The following is a 16388-nucleotide window of genomic DNA, read 5'->3' on the forward strand; positions in this document are numbered from 1 at the left end:
CCTGACCACTCCACAGAACACCTACGTTCTGTCTGCAAAAAAGACCCTGAGCTTCCAGTTGCCTGCCACTTTAACAAACCATCATGTTCCCTGGTCAACATCCCTGCCTCAGGTTTGCTGCAGTGAGCAGAAGCTGGAAGAACAGTACCTCATTTTCCACTTGGGAATTGTAGTGATTGGAATCAGGCGGACCTTGTTGACTATGATTGGGGTTGTAACCTAGGCCAATCAGGAAGCCGTGGTCAACCAATATGCCAAATTGCAAACTTCTGGAAGACAGCATGGCAACAGTGCTGCAGAAACTTATCAATCCTGTTTCTTGAGATGGATCTGAAGCCTCAAGAAATAAGGTCACCATTGTAGGTATGGGCCAGGTGGGATGGCGTGTGCTGTTAGCATTCTTTTAAGGGAACTAACCAATGAGGTGGCCTTTGTTGATGTTCTGGAAGACAAACGGATGGGAGAAATGATGAATCTTCTTCTTGGCAGCCTGTTTCTCAAAACTCCAAAGATTATGGCTGATAAAGATTATATGTTAACTGCGAATTCTTGAGTTGTGGTTGTAACTGGAACTTGTCAACAAGAGGGTGAAAGCCGTCTGAATCTGGTCCAGAGAAATGTCAATATCTTTAAATTTATCATACCCAGATTGTAAAGTACAACGTCAACTGCACACTCATTGTGGTATTCAACCCAGTTAATATTCTGACGTACATACGGTGGAAGATGAGCAGATTTCCAAAGAACTGTGTGATTGGTAGCAGCTGTAATTTGGAGTCTGCTCGATTTCATTACCTGGTGGCTGAGAAACGTGGGCTCCATCCATCCAGTTGCCATGGTTGTGCTCGGTGAACACGGAGATTCTACTGTTTCCGTTTGGAGTGTTGTCAATGTAGCGGGAGTTGGACTACAGCAGCTGAGCCTTGATGTTGGAACTGCTCAGGACAAAGAGAACTGGAAAGACATCCACAAAATGGTGACAGATGGTGTTTATGAAGTGATTAAACAGAAAGGATATCCTAACTGGGCCACTGGCCTCAGTGTTGCTGAACTGACTGAACCCATTGGGAAGAATTTGAAACAGATTTGCCCAGTATCCAGCGTGGTAAAGGGTACGTATGGCATAGAGGATGAAGTCTTCCTCAGCCTGTCATATGTATTCAGTGCAGACGATGTAACTGATGTCATCAATCAAATTCTGAAAGATGATGAGTAGCCCAGCTGAGAAAGAGTGCTGAGACATTGTGGAGAGTTCAGAGGGAACAGAAGGGTGTGTAATTTTGAGGCTGACTGCAGCGTTCCTTTCACTGAGGCTGCAGAGGAACCAATTGCAGCAAGATATGAGTATCTCTGTAAACTCTGATTCCATGATTTGTTATGGGTGTATTCTCAAATATTAACTGGCCCAAATTAAATGGTTATCACATTAAAAAATAATATAAAACATGTAAATACAAAACAAATTTAACAGGAGACTTAGAATCTCCTCAGTTTGGGGACTGACTCTGAGCTGGCAGGTCACAGCCCAGTGTACTGAGCACAAGTAACTAAAGGGTGACTTGGTGACAGGATACCGGCCTCTATGCAGATATTTCAGTGGCGACAGGGGTAAACAGGATGTGCTTCAAGAACATTCGCTTGGAACAGTCATCTGGAGTTGGGGTAAGCATTTTTGGCATCATGCCTTTATTTGGAAAGCTTGACTCATAGAATCATAGAGGTGTACAACACAGAAACAGACTCTTAAGTCCAACTGGTTTGAGCCTGTTATCGAAGACTGGGCCTAGTATTTGGAAAGAATGCAATATCTTTTGCAGGCAGATGAAAAGCAACGAGTAATCCTTCTTACTGCTTTTGGACCCACAGCATTCTTTGGTTACAAGGGGCTTAACTTTCCCAGAGGCACCAGACACTAAAATTTCCAAACCTCCTCTAATCAAAAGACACTATTGGTTTTATTTAGCTGATGAGAACCAGGGGAATCCATATTGGGATTTTTAACGTGGTTAAGAAGACTGGCAAAGGCGTGTGATTTTGGGTTAACTCTGAACAAGATGGGGAGACACTGTTTAGTATGTGGGATTAATCACGTAACCATGCAGAGGTGCCTACTTGCTGAAGCCCAACTGGACTTCAAGCAGGCACTGCAGCTGGCCTTGTCATAAGGAAATGTGACAAGTGGAGCATGGGAGCTGCAGGGCATCCCAACGGAAGTAGTCACCCTCACCTGTCCAGCTGAGCCTGGGAAACCTGAGTGAAGAGTTTCACGCAGGACATATCCTGAGCAGAGGGACCCTAGGCCAACCCACAGCAGAACCCCACAAAAAAGCCAGGCTCAGCCAAATGGTTAAAAGTTTCTTCAGGATCTGGGCTGACAAACCATTGTAGTTGCTGTCAGTATGTGGACTCTAAACAGCAAAGGAGTCTTACACGGTCTGTCTTGAGTAAGACAACTCACAGGCCGGTACCCAGGAGAGTGCACACCTTGGAAAATTCCTCTATATGTGGGTTGGAACAATTAAATGGCTTAGCAACATCCAAATTGAAACCGATTAAAATTAATGTTTGGTTAAATGGTCACCCAGTTCCTATGGAGGTTGATACTGGTCCAGCTTTATGTGGTTGCTGAATCTGTCTTTAACAAGATTCATTTGGGACTCCAACCCTTCAGTTTGCACAAAACCTCAGCCAGACTGAGCACATACACGGGGGAACCGTTGCAAATAAAGGCTATGACTTTGGTTCCGGTCTCCTATGAGAAGCAGTTGGTACAGTTACCACTGATGGTAGTAAAAGACTCATGCCAAGCCTACTGGAGCAATTGGTTGAGAAGGATTCACCCTGATAGGCTCAACATTTTTTGAATACAAAATGGCTGCCTCAGTGAAGTCCTAGTGAAATACCCAGGACTTTTCAGGAAGGGCTTGGAATATCAAAGGGGCCAAAGCCACTTTCCATGTTGACCAAGAAGCAATTCTGCAGTTTTGCAACGCCTGCCTGGTACCATTAGCCTTCTGGGTAAAAGTAGAGGTGGAACACAGGAGGCTGGAGACCGAAGAAATCATTAAACCAGTGCAGATTGCAGAATGGGCAGCACCAGTTGTACCAATTGTGAAGCCTGACAGCTCAGTTAGTCTTAGAGTCATAGAGATGTACAGCACGGAAACAGACCCTTCGGCCCAACCCAACCATGCCGACTAGATATCCCAACCCAATCTACTCCCACCTGCCAGCACCCGGCCCATATTCCTGCAAACCCTTCCTATTCATAAACCCATCCAGATGCCCTTTAAATGTTGCAATTGTACCAGCCTCCACCACTTCCTCTGGCAGCTCATTCCATACACGTACCATCCTCTGCGTGAAAATATTGCCCCTTAGGTCTCTTTTATATCTTTCCCCACTCACCCGAAACCTATGCCCTCTAGTTCTGGACTCCCCCACCCCAGGGAAAAGAAACGCATAAATCCCCAGGACCTGATCAGGTGTACCCTAGAACTCTGTGGGAAGCTAGAGAAGTGATTGCTGGGCCTCTTGCTGAGATATTTGTATCATTGATAGTCACAGGTGAGGTGCCTGAAGACTGGAGGTTAGCTATCTTGGTGCCACTGTTTAAGAAAGGTGGTAAGGACAAGCTAGGAAACTATAGACTAGTGAGCCTGACCTCGGTGGTGGGCAAGTTGTTGGAGGGAATCCTGAGGGACATGTATTTGGAAAGGCAAGAACTGATTAAGGATAGTCTTTGTGCATGGGAAATCATGTCTCTCAAACTTGATTGAGTTTTTTGAAGAAGTAACAAAGAGGATTGATGGGGGCAGAGCGGTAGATGTGATCTATATGGATTTCAGTCAGGCGTTCGACAAGGTTCCCCATGGGACACTGGTTTGCAATGTTAGGACTCATAGAATACAGGGAGAACTAGCTATTTCAATGTAAAACTGGTATGCCACAGGGATCTGTGCTGAGTCCATTACTTTGCAAAATTGACATAAGTGATTTGGATATGAAAATAGGAGGTATAGTTAGTACATTTGCAGATGACGCCAAAATTGGAGGTGTAGTGGACATTGAAGAAGGTTACCTCAGATTACAACAGGATCTTGATCAGATGGGCCAATGGGCTGAGGAGTGGCAGTTGGAGTTGAATTTAGATAAATTAAACCCTTGTCCCTTGTTCAAGAAGGGGAGTAGAGACAACCCTGGTAATTATAGACCAATGAGCCTTACTTTGGTTGTGGGTAAAGTCATAGAGTCATAGAGATGTACCGCATGGAAACAGACCCTTTGGTCCAACCTGTCCATGCCGACCAGATAATCCAACCCAATCTAGTCCCATCTGCCAGCACCCGGCCCATATTCCATCAATCCCAAGGTTATAAGATATAGGACTTATAATCATCTAGAGAGGAATAAGTTGATTAGAGATAGTCAACACGGTTTTGTGAAGGGTAGGTCTGGCCTCACAAACCTTATTGAGTTCTTTGAGATGGTGACCAAATAGATAGATGAGGGAAATGCAGTTGGTGTGGTGTATATGAATTTCAATACTTGGCTATCAGTCTCTGCTTGGCCACTTACGTTGCTGCCTATCTCAAAGTCCACCTTAGAGGATGGCCACCCGAATGCCCAAGGTTGAATGTCCCATACCACTGAAGTGCTTTCCGACAGGGAGGGAGCACTCCTGTTCATTGATTGTTGTGCAATGTCCATTCATCCATTGCCGTAGCCTCTGCTTGGTCTACCAATGTACCATGCCTCAGGGCATTCTTGGCAGAAGTGGGTTCTGCAGATGCTGGAGATTAGAGTCAAGATTAGAGGGGTGCTGGAAAAGCACAGCAGGTCAGGCAGCATCCAAGGAGCAGGAAAATTGACATTTTGGGCAAAAACACTCTAATCTTGATTCAGGGCATCCTTGCTTGCAGTGTATGAGATAGACAACATTGGCTGAGTTGCAGGAGTACCTGCCACGTATATGGTGGGAGGTGTCCCCATGCGTAATGGTGGTAGCGACATTCTGACATGTCTTGCAGCATCTACCGTGACAAGGCATCATCCACCTCAGACCTTCGGGTGACCGTCCTCCAAGGTGGACTTTGGGACAGGCAACACGAGAAGTGGCCAAGCTGAGGCTGATAGCCAGGTTCGGTACCCAAGGGAATGGCCTCAACCGGGACCCTGGATTCATGTCACACTACAGGTGACCCCCATCACACTACACACACACACACTCTCTCTCTCTCTCTCTCTCTTACAGCCACTCATCTCACACACACACACACACACACACACACACACACACACACACACACCACACGCACACATGCCCATATAAGTTTGTGGGGTGAATTTGTTCTTGCAGAATTACACTTTACTTTGCTCAAAAACTGCATGAATCCATGTCAGACTCTGTAAATAGGGATATGGGCCAAGTGCTGGCAAATAGGACTACATTAGGTTGGGATATCTGGTTGGCATGGGTAGGTTGGACTGAAATAAGTGCACAGCGGCTGGTATCCCATCACCAAGTCCCTTTTTATTTACAGGTGGAGAGTCCTTGACACTGATCCAGCTCCCTCAGAGCCAGCTGTCAGAGCAAGTCGGATGTCTTAGACTCTCTTGTTCTGATTTGTCAGCCAGGCCTCCCTGATTGGACCAGGTTAACACTCCTGATCAGGGAACTCATACTCTATGAGGTCCACCTGGCTGACCTCGTTATAATCAGTAACATTCATTAGTGCGAACTTTGGGAGAGATGCTGATTCAGTATATGTGAGCACTGCCCACTGCAAACCAGACTGACAATTTAAACTACTGGTTGTCAATGTATTTCTTCACACGCTCAGGATTTCAGCACATGCTGACCAATTACAGAATCACACCGAATGTTGGACATGATTATGATTTTTACAAGTGCAGTCTGATTGCATACAGTCAGTGCCTTGCTTACAGCAAACAGCAAAAAAGAGACATGCTGTTTGATGGAATCTATCAGTCACTGAGATCTATAGCCTAAATATCTAGCATCGCACCGGAACTGAAATTCAAATACCACATTACTCATTTGTGTGATAGACAGGACGCCTCTTTGGCAGCATCCTGTTCGTGGTGAACACCACAAGAACTGCTGCTGCAGAATAGCAGCATGAAACAGCTCACTTCAACTACTGCTGAAAGTTTTGAGATCCATTCTTTTTCCAAGTGAGCGAACAGGTGAAGCTAGCTGTTACTCTGCAGTAGCAACAAGGGTTGTTCAGTTCTCAGATCAATGCCCTGAGAAGTTAGTCAAACTGCCTGGTTCTACATTTAAACAGAGCTTGGCAGTTAACTGTGAATCAGCATTAATGGATGCATTCTCCATGGCAACACCTCCACCAATCAGAATGCAATTGCAATAACCTGCTATATGGGCATATCACTATTTTGTCTTTACTCAGCAAAGTCTTCTCCAGATGGCCACTCTGCCGTAAAGATGTGAATGCTACTCACTGAGCTACAGCTGACAATGTTCAACTCAGGCTTCTGGCCAGCAATGTGGAATGACGAGTACTCACATGCTTTGAGCTTGGATATTAACAAAAAGATCATAGTTGTTGTGTATGCAGACACTGACCTGGATGTGGTTTGGAAGCAGTATTGATGTTTTGACACCAAATAGATCTCTTTGATCTAATGTTTGATCAGAAGACCTGCAGCATTGATGGAGTAGAAATGTGCCTCATTACTGCAAATGGTAACGTGCCACTTATCAATGCAAGGCTGGAGAGGGCAGAAATCCATGCCAAGGCCTAGATAAGATGAGACTAACAAATGCCAGAGGAATCTGAACACAAAGTCCCGGCAATATCAAATGGAAACATCAAAAGAAAGGAATCACAGGAGTGAAAAAAGATCAAGCTTGATCGAGATTTGGAGATGGACTGGGGTGTACAAAGTTAAAATTCACACAACACCAGGTTACAGTCCCACAGGTTTAATTGGAAGCAGAGGCTAATAGTCAAGTTCGGTACCCATAGGGAGGGCCTCAACCAGGATTTTGGGTTCATGTCACATTACAGGTGACCCCATCGCACTATATACACACACATACACACACACAGACACTCCTACACACATACACACAGACAGAGGCACTCTTACTTCACACACACACAGACACAGACACTCCTATACACAAACACACACACTCCCTCACTCACACATGCATCCTCTCACAGACTCAGAGCCTCTTACACTCACACACATGCATATACACTCTCTCTCACAGATACTCACAACCCCCCCACCCTCCCACACACACACACAAACCCACATGCACACATGCAAATATATGTTTGTGGGTGAATTTGTACTTGCAGAGTTACATTGTACTTTGCTCAAAAACTGCACGCATTCATGTAAGATTCTGTTAATTCTTTTTTAGATTATAATCAGTCTAAACATTATGGCACAGACAGGGAACACAGGGGGCTAACACCTTCAACACATCTGGGCTGACACCAATTGCTACAGTTAACCTGAGAATGTAACTTTTAAGAAAACTTTTGTGATTTACATATGAAAAAATGGGAAACTAACATGGTCACTCTGACAGGTGAGAGGCTTAACAATCAAGGTATTTTTCAATGTATAATTTCAGTTACATCACACTGTAAACTTTTGTTATAAATTCTGTGTCTTACAATTGTATCCTCCACAACCACCTGATGAAGGAGCGGCGCTCTGAAAGGTAGTGTTTCCAATTAAACCTGTTGGACTATAACCTGGTGTTGTGTGATTTTTAAGCTTGATCTAATTCACCATACATTGTTCTGTTAATCATGTGATACAACAATAATGTAACTAATGCATATCAATCTCAATTACTTTCACACAGGCAGGAAGGAGAGATCCTATCCATAGTGAGACACAGCCCAAATGAGTTTGTAATTTGGTGAATTTGAAGGCAATCTGGGAATTCAGTGCAAAGGGGAGGAGGTGCTTTCAGCCTTTTTTTGGCTCACAGTTTGGTAGTCTTTCTTTAACAGGATAAATTGAAGCCCAGGATCAGGTGCCCACCACAAAGAATTGACATGATAGTTGAACCATAAGTTCATCGACTGGTGACAGCTACTAATTTGACTACCTTTTATATGATACTTTCAGATTAAAAGTAAATAAGGTAAATATTTGCAGGCTGTAAATTACAAGACCAGCAAAAAAAGTTTTCATATCATATTAAGAACAAACTAATTAAAATAGAGATGCAGGCCAGATGATGTGTTGTACCTACATGATATGGAAGATAGGGGTGCACTCTATTATGGTTCTGTGACGACATCCGTAGCAAATATTGGTTGCTTGAGGAACTCTGGCTCAGGGTTGATGAGCTGGAGTCTGAGCTTCAAACACTGCAACACCTCAGGGAAGGGGTTATCTGGGTGCAGTGTTTCAGGAGGCAGTCACACCCCTCAGATTCACTAACTCGAATCCAGTCAGTGGTCAGGGACAGAAGAGGCAGGTGGAAGGATCCAGGAGGTAGTGCTGAAGGAGCCTCAGCCTTTGAGCTTGTCTATTGCTTCCTGTGTGGATGAGAATGGTGGCTGTAGGGAGGATGAGGAAACTGACCATAGCACCATAGTACAGGGAGCCATTCAAGGAAGAGAGAAAAGACAAATGTAATTGGAATCAGGGATAGCATAGTCAGGGAATAGACACTGTTTTCTGTCCCCAAAGACTATCCACAAGATTAAAGAGATAAATGGGTAGCTCCGGATTTGGTTAGGAGAAACGGGTTTGAATTCATGGGAAATTGGCAGCAGTGCTGGGGAAAGAAGGAGCTCTTCCAGTGGGACAGGCTGCACCTAAGCCACGCTGGGACGAATCACATACCCAGGGCTGTGGATAGCACTTTAAACCGAATACTGAGTTGGGGGGGAGGGGGGGAGTTGTGTTCAGTTGCTTGAAATATTATGGAGAAATTTAAGGGGTGTGTGGGATGCTCAGCAAAGGTTGTTAAAGTTTCCAGAACAAATAACAAGACAAGGACTATGGAAAGGGTCAGGTATCTAACTTCAAGCACAGCCAATAAGGGGACAACTATGAGAAGGGGGATGCAGATTGAAATTGGCAGGTGTGATACTGTGGGTATCACAGAGATGTGGCAGCAAGACCCAGAGGGGTGGCAAATGGCTAATATAACACCCCTGTTTAAGAAGGAAGGGAGCCAGAAGGCAAAAGACTATCAATACAATGCAATGCAATGTTGGCATTAATTTCAAGAGGGTTAGAATACAACAGCTGAGATGAACTGCTGAGGTTGTACAAGACTCTGATGAGATCCTATATTTGGAATAGAATAGAATCCCTACAGTGTGAAAGGAGGCCATTTGGCCCATTGCGTATACACCAACCCTCCAAACAGGCTCTATTCCTGATGAAGGGCTTTTGCCTGAAACGTTGATTTTCCTGCTCCTCAGATACTGCCTGAACTGCTGTGCTTTTCCAGCACCACTCAAGTCTAGAATCTAGTTTCCAGCATCTGCAGCCCTTGTTTTTAACTAGGATCCTACCCTGACCACATCTCCTACCCTATCTCTGTAGCCCTACATTTCCCATGGCTAATCCACGTAGCCTGCACAGCCCTGGACTAGGGGCAATTCAGCATGACCAATCCAACCTAATCTGCACACCTTTGGACTGTGGAATGAAACTGGAGCACCCAGAGAAATCCCACATAAGAAACACAAGGAGAATGAGCAAGCTCCCACACTGACAGTCGCTCAGGCAGTGGAACTGAAGCCAGATCCCTGACACAGTGAGGCGGCAGTGATAACCACTGAGACACCATGCTGCCTATATTTTGGAATATGGTGAGTTCTGTGCCCCATATCTAAGGAAGGTCATGCTAGCGTTAGAGGGGTCCAGAGGAGGCTTACACGATTGATCCCAGGGATGAAGGGTTCATCATATGAGGAGCAATTGAGGACTCTATGTCTGTAGTCAATGGAGTTCTGAAGGATTTGGAATACTGTGAGCAATTCTGGTCTTCCTCCCATAGGAAGGATGTTGTAAAACTTGAAAGGGTTCAGAAAAGATTTACAAGGATGTTGCCAGGGTTGGAAGGTTTGGGCCATAGAGAGAGGCTGAACAGGCTGGGGCGGTTTTCCCGGAGTGTTAGAGGCTGAGCGGTGAGGTTTATAAAATCATGAGGGGCATGGATGGGGTAAATAGACAAGGTTTTTTTCCCTGTATTGTGGGAGTCCAGAACTGGAGGGCATAGGTTTAGGGTAAATGGGAAAAGATTTATAAAGGACCTAAGGGGCAAATTTTTCACACAAGGTGAGCTGCGGCAGAGGCGAAGGAATTGGGAATATGGGATGGCGCTTTTATAGGGGGCAGGGTGGGAGGAGGTGTAATCTAGGTAGCTGTGGGAGTCGGTCAGTTTGTAGTAAATGTCTGTGTTGAGTCAGTCGCCCGAGATAGAAATGGAAAGATCTAGGAAGGGGAGGGAGGAGTCTGAGATGGTCAGGTAAATTTGAGGTCAGGGTGGAAGGTGTTAGTAAAGTGGATGAACTGTTCAACCTCCTCGTATTGTATTGTATTGGCGTAGCACAGCTACACTGGCACCACCCCCCACCTTTTCCTCCGCTAAATCGATGATTGTATTGGCGTAAGTTCCAACCCCAACCTCACCATCAAACCGGCAGACAAGGGAGGCACAGTGGTAGTTTGGCACACCGATCTTTACACCGCTGAAGCTAGACGCCAATTCGCGGACACCTCCTCCTACTGCCCCCGTGACCATGACCCCACCTCCCACCACCAAACCATCATCTCCGAGACCATCCAGGACCTCATCACCTCAGGGGATCTCCCATCCACCGCCTCCAACCTCAAAGTCCCACAACCCAGCACCGCCCGTTTCTACCTCCTGCCCAAAATCCACAAACCCAACTGCCCCGGCCGACCCATTGTCTCAGCCTGCTCCTGCCCCACCGAACTCATCTCTGCATACCTCGACATTGTCCTGTCCCCCTTAGTCCAAGAACTCCCCACCTACGTTCGGGACACCACCCACGCCCTCCACCTCCTCCATGATTTTCGCTTCCCCGGCCCCCAACACCTTATCTTCACGATGGACATCCAGTCCCTGTACACCTCCATCCCCCATCACAAAGGACTCAAAGCCCTCCGCTTCTTCCTCTCCCGCCGACCCAAGTACCCTTCCACTGACACCCTCCTTTGACTGACTGAACTGGTCCTCACTCTTAACAACTTCTCCTTCCAATCCTCCCACTTCCTCCAAACCAAAGGAGGAGCTATGGGCACCTGCATGGGCCCCAGCTACGCCTGCCTCTTCATTGGATATGTGGAACAGTCCATCTTCCGCAGCTACACTGGCACCACCCCCCACCTTTTCCTCCGCTACATCAATGATTGGATTGGCGCTACCTTGTGCTCCCACGAGGAGGTTGAACAGTTCATCCACTTTACCAACACCTTCCACCCAGACCTCAAATTTACCTATCTCGGGCGACCGACTCAACACAGACATTTACTACAAACTGACCGACTCCCACAGCTACCTAGATTACACCTCCTCCCACCCTGCCCCTGTAAAAACGCCATCCCATATTCCCAATTCCTCCGCCTCCGCCGCATCTGGTCCCAGGAGGACCAATTCCAATACCGAAAAGCCCGAATGGCCTCCTTCTTCAAAGACCGCAATTTCCCCTCCAATGTGGTCAACGATGCTCTCCACCACATCTCCTCCACTTCCCGCACCTCCGTCCTTGAACCCCGCCCCTCCAATCCCCACCAGGACAGAACCCCACTGGTCTCACCTTCCATCCCACCAACCTTGTATCATCTTCTGTCATTTCTGCCACCTCCAAACAGACCCCACCACTAGGGATATATTTCCCTCCCCACCTCTATCAGCGTTCTGGAGAGACCACTCCCTCTGTGACTCCCTCGTCAGGTCCACACCCCCCACCAACCCCACTTCCACTCCCGGCACCTTGCCCTGCAACCGCAAGAAATGCAAAACTTGCACCCACACCTCCCCCCTCCCCTCCCTACAAGGCCCCAATGGATCCTTCTATATCCGACGCAAATTCACCTGCACCTCCACACACATCATTTACTGTATCTGTTGCACCCGATGTGGTCTCCTCTACATAGGGGAGACAGGCTGCCTACTTGCAGAACGTTTCAGGGAACACCTCTGGGACACCCGCACCGCCATCCCAACCGCCCCGTGGTTGAACACTTTAACTCCCCCTCCCACTCCGCCAAGGTCATGCAGGTCCTTGGCCTCCTCCATCACCAGACCCTGACCACATGATGCCTGGAGGAAGAGTGCCTCATCTACCATCTAGGAACCCTCCAACCACAAGGGATGAATGTAGATTTCTCCAACTTCCTCATTTCCCCTCCCCCCACCTTATCTCAGTCCCAACCCCCTGATTCAGCACCGCCCTCTTGACCTGCAATTTTCTTCCCAACCTCTCCGCCCCCACCCCCTCTCCAGCCTATCACACTCACCTTCACCCACCTATCGTATTCCCAGCACCCCTCCCCCAAATTTCCTCCCCCCTACTTTTACCTCAATCCAGCTTGGCACACCTGCCTCATTCCTGAAGAAGGGCTTATGCCCGAAACGTCGATTCTCCTGCTCCTCAGATGCTGCCTGGCCTGCTGTGTTTTTCTAGCACCACATTTTTGAAATATATCAGCCAGGATCAAATGGCAGAACAAAATCAATGGACCAAATGATCTAATTCTGCTGCTACGTATTATGGTCTTAAGGTCAATCCAAGTCACGGCAGACCCAGACTGAAATGATCTCGGCTTACTGAAATACTGCTGAGAGCAGTCCTGGACATTGGTGGGAGTCCAGGCACCATCTCCAAATGACTGATCTCTCGCTCTCTCTGTGTGGGGGTTAGATGGGAGGCAGGTTTGGACAGGGTTGAGGGGGGCGAGGGTGAGGTGGGGGCAGGAGCTCCCATGCGGTGGGCAGCTGCCTAATCTCCTGAACTGGGAGCAGACTTAGCAAGTGCTCGCTGTGTCAATCCCGTTGACGGGGGGTGGAGGGGGAGGCAGGAGGCTTCTGCAGTGTTGCAGGCCCCTTACACGCAAGTGTGTGTCTGCTCAGAAACAAGCCCTGAGTCAGAGAGAGGGAGCAAAAACAAATCTTCACTCTGTGAGTAGTAAGGGTATGGAATGCTTTGCCTGCAATGGTTGTAGATTCACCAAGTTTTCATGCATTTAAGTCGTCATTGGACAGGCATATGGACGTACATGGAATAGTGTAGGTGGGATGGGTTTCAGATTGGTATGACAGGGCGGCGCAACATCGAGGGCCGAAGGGCCTGTACTGTGCTGTAATGTTCTATGTTCTTTGAGGTGCTTGTGAGATTTGGGAACCTGAGAACCAAAGTCACCTGCTCACTTGGTGTAACCTCCAATCACAACAAATCATGAATAACACATTACTTTCAAACCATACAAGTGCCAGACAATGCCTTTCTCCAACAAGAGTAAATATCACATCTCTCCTAGGCATCCAATGCCATCACCAATACTGAACCCCCCACTATCAACATCCTGGGGGATGACAAAGACCAGGTACTGTACTGCACCAGCCATATAAATACAACAGTTTAAAAAGCAGGTCAGAGACTAGGAATCCTGTAGCAATTCACTCTCCAAAACCTGTCCGACATTTACAAGACCCAAGTCAAGAAGTTGATAACACTCAAGAAGTTGACACCATTCAAGACAATGCAGCCATTGATTGGCACCACATCCACAAGCTTCAACATTTGCTCTTTCTACTATCACCACACAGTTACACCAATATTAAATACATGATTCACTGCAGCATCTCACATGGCTCTTTCAAACGCACCTTCCATGCCAATGGCCACTACCATCTAGAAGGACAAGACCAGTAGATACATCAGACTGGCCAACTTTAAGGGCATTTAAATGGTCACTGGATAGACATATGGATGAAAATGGAGTAGTGTAGGTTAGATGGGCTTCAGATTGGTTTCACAAGTCAGCACAGCATCGAAGGCCAAAGGCCTGTACTGCGCTGTAATGTTCTATGTTCTATAGGAACATCATCATCTGCAAGTTCCCGTCCAAGCCAACCACCATCCTGACTTGGAAATATAACGTCATTCCTTAAGAGTCACTAAGTGAAAATTGTGGAACTTCCTCTGTAAGGGCATTGTGAGTCTACAGCAGCTCAAGAAGGCAGCTCACACCCAGCTACCCAAAAAGAATTAGGGATGGGGAATAATGTTGGTTTTGCCACTTACACTCACATCTTTGACAGGAATTTAAAAAAAAACAAAGACAGGAGGGACTTCACTTAAGGGAAGCCAATGGCCTAGTTGTATTCGCTGGACTATTAATCAGGTGACCCGAGTTGCTGGCAATGGTGGAATTAAGAATCTAATGATGACCATGAAACTATTGCCAATTGTCAGGAAAACTCCATTTTAAAAAAAAATCACAGGATGTGGACATTGCTGACCAGGCCAGCATTTACTGCCTGTTCCTAGTGGCCCAAAGGGCAGCTAAGAGTCACCCACATTGCTGTGGGTCTGGAATCACATGCAGTCCAGACCAGGTAAGGATGGCCATTTCCTTCTCTAAAGGACATTACTGAACCAGATGGGGATTCCCCAAAAATTGATAATGGAGTCATGGTCATCATTAGACCATAAATTCCAGATTTTTATTGAATTCAAATGCCACTATCTGCTAGGGCAGGATTCAAACCCGATTCCCCAGAATATTACCTTGGTCTCTGGATTAGCAGCCCAACAATAATACCACTACACCATTGCCTCCCATCTGGTTCACTAATGTCCTTCAGGGAAGGAAATATGCCATCCTTACTTGGTCTGGCCTCATGTGATTTCAGATGCATAGTTACTGTTCTGTAAATTGATTGTATCAATCACTATGAGGTCTCAAAACAGAAATGAAACCAGATAGACCACCTCGTATTGACCTAGGAATGATAATAGCAAAAACAGCCCTGTTGACTTTGTAAAGTTATTAACATCTAGAGACTAGTGTCAATATTGGGAGAGCAGTCTCACAGACTAGTTAACAGCCTGATATAGTCACACTCATGGTATCATACCTTGTAATGTCCCAGGCACCACTATGCCATCCCTGGTAATGTCCTGTCCCACCAACAAGACAGATTCAGCTGAGCTGGAGGCACAATTGTACACAGTCACGTAGGAGTTGTCCTTGGAGAGCTTAACACTGATTCTGGGCCTCAATAAAAGTCTCACTGCATCAGGTCAAACATGGGCAAGGAAACCTCCTGCTGATTATCATATACCATCCTTATGATTCTGTGTTTCCCCCATGTTGGAGAAAGCACTGAAGATAGCAAAGACACAAACATGTGCTCTGGGTGGGGGGATTTCAATGTCCACCACCAAGACTGGTGTACTACCGCTGGAGCTGGTCAGGCCCCAAAGGACAGGCTGCTAGACTGTGGCAGGAAACTTGGCAACCAAGACAAGGGAAAAACACTTGATGTTATCCTCACCAATTTGCCGCTGCAGATATATCAGTCCATGGTAGTATCGATAAGAGTGACCACCACATAGTCCCTGTGGAGATGATGTCCCGCCATCACATTAATAATACCTTACATCATTTTGTGTGGCACTATTACCATGCTAAATGGATGGACCTCAAAAAGAGCTAGCAGCTCAAGACTGGACATCCACAAGGCGCTGTACAGCATCAAAAGCAGCAAAATCTGTAACCTCATGGCCCAGCATACTCCCCCACTCAACCATTACCATCAAGCCAGGGGACAACTCTGCTTCAATGGCCAGTACAGGAGGGCATGCCAGAAGTAGTAGCAGGCATAGTTAAAACATGAGGTGTCAACCTGATGACCTTACCAAACAGGGTTACATGCATGCCAAATAGTATAAGTAGCAACTGATAGACAGAGCTAAATGATCCAACAACCAATTGATCAGATCTAAGTTCCACAGTCCTGCCACATCCAGTTATGAATGGTTTTGGACAATTAAACAACTCAAGAGTAGGCTCCACAATCCATCCCCATGCTCAATAATGGAAGGGACCAACACATCAGTGCTAAAGATAAGGCTAAACCTTTGAAGCAATCTTCAGCCAGAAGTGCCAAGTGGATGATCCATCTCAACCTCCTCTAGAAGTCCAAAGCATCACAGATACCAGTCTTCAGACAATTTGGTTCACTCCACCTGATATTAAGAAATGGATGGAGGCACCGAATATTGCAAAGGCAATGAGCCCTGACAATATTATGACAATAGTACCACAATAGTACAGAACTAGCCACTAGTCAAGCTGTTCCAGTACAGCTACAA

At 46.4% G+C, this 16388-nt stretch overlaps 1 long non-coding RNA gene and 1 pseudogene across 1 annotated transcript in view; one reads left to right on the top strand and one right to left on the bottom strand.

The window, feature by feature from the left end:
- The first annotated feature begins 281 nt into the window (after nucleotides 1-281).
- Nucleotides 282-1278, top strand: LOC132815136 (L-lactate dehydrogenase B chain-like; annotated as a pseudogene).
- Nucleotides 882-16388, bottom strand: part of LOC132815137 (uncharacterized) — a 70362-nt gene continuing 54855 nt past the window's right edge. The window contains exon 3 of the long non-coding RNA XR_009644629.1: nucleotides 882-954. This is a non-coding gene — a long non-coding RNA (uncharacterized LOC132815137). The remainder of the gene's footprint in view (nucleotides 955-16388) is intronic.

This window comes from Hemiscyllium ocellatum, chromosome 4 (assembly GCF_020745735.1).
Source record: "Hemiscyllium ocellatum isolate sHemOce1 chromosome 4, sHemOce1.pat.X.cur, whole genome shotgun sequence".
Classification (NCBI taxonomy): Eukaryota; Metazoa; Chordata; class Chondrichthyes; order Orectolobiformes; family Hemiscylliidae; genus Hemiscyllium; species Hemiscyllium ocellatum.